This window comes from Pteropus alecto, unplaced genomic scaffold (assembly GCF_000325575.1).
Source record: "Pteropus alecto unplaced genomic scaffold, ASM32557v1 scaffold105, whole genome shotgun sequence".
NCBI lineage: Eukaryota > Metazoa > Chordata > Mammalia > Chiroptera > Pteropodidae > Pteropus > Pteropus alecto.
The window spans coordinates 2,272,019-2,273,008 of record NW_006436294.1 but is presented as its reverse complement, the minus strand read 5'-3'; the positions used below and the strand labels follow the sequence as shown (position 1 = coordinate 2,273,008).

General features: G+C 41.7%; 1 pseudogene; it reads right to left on the bottom strand.

Moving 5' to 3' along the window:
- Window positions 1-628: 628 nt before the first annotated feature.
- Window positions 629-747, bottom strand: LOC112480559 (annotated as a pseudogene).
- Between the last annotated feature and the right edge of the window lie 243 nt (window positions 748-990).

Genomic DNA, 990 nt, shown 5'->3' with positions numbered 1-990 from the left:
GATTGATTTTATTATTTTTTTTAAATAACAATATTTTATTTGTGGGGAAATTTTACTTTAATAGATACAGAACTCAGATTTTAAACTTGTATCAGTTGTGATAACTTCTAGGAATTTGTCTTAGTCTAAATTTTTAAATTTATTGGCATATAGTTGTTCATAATACCCTCTTTTTTTCTGTAGGATTTGTAGTGATGTTCTCTTTCATTCATTATACTGATAATTTGTTCTATCCTTTTTTTAAAATGAGTCTCATCAGAAGTTTTATCAATATTATTTTCAAAGTTCTTTCTTTCTTTCTTTTTCTCCTTCTCTTCCTTCCTTCCTTCCTTCCTTCCTTCCTTCCTTCCCTCCTTCCTTCCTTCCTCTCTTTTTCATTGGCAAGGCAACTCCAATCTGATGTCACAGATTGCAAGGACCTTGTCAGCTTACAATCTATTATATTTTCTTAATTTCATTTTTTATGCCTACAGCACCTGGTCTTCCAAGGTGGTCTCCCATCCGTACTATCCACCTCCTTCCTTCCTTCCTCTTTCTTTCATTGGCAAGGCAACTCCAATCTGATGTCACAGATTGCAAGGACCTTGTCAGCTTACAATCTATTATATTTTCTTAATTTCATTTTTTATGCCTACAGCACCTGGTCTTCCAAGGTGGTCTCCCATCCAAGTACTATCCAGACCCGACCCTGCTTAGCTTCTGAGATCAGATGGGATCGGGCTGGTTCAGGGTAGCATGGCCATAGACGAGGCGTTGTTTTTAATCCTCACTCTAGTCCCTGAAGGCTTTCGTCAGCAGCCCCGTTCGCAGCTGTGGCACGGAGTCTTAGAGACCGTAGGCCGACGTGAATGTCAGAGCTCGCTCACGTGGCACGTGCCCGAAGCAGGTCCTGACCCAGCTTGGTCCCACTCGAGCGGCTAAACCTGTGTGCCCCCGCAGGACTTGGCATCTGCTCAAAGCTCGTCACCACACATCCCGATTCATCTCGAC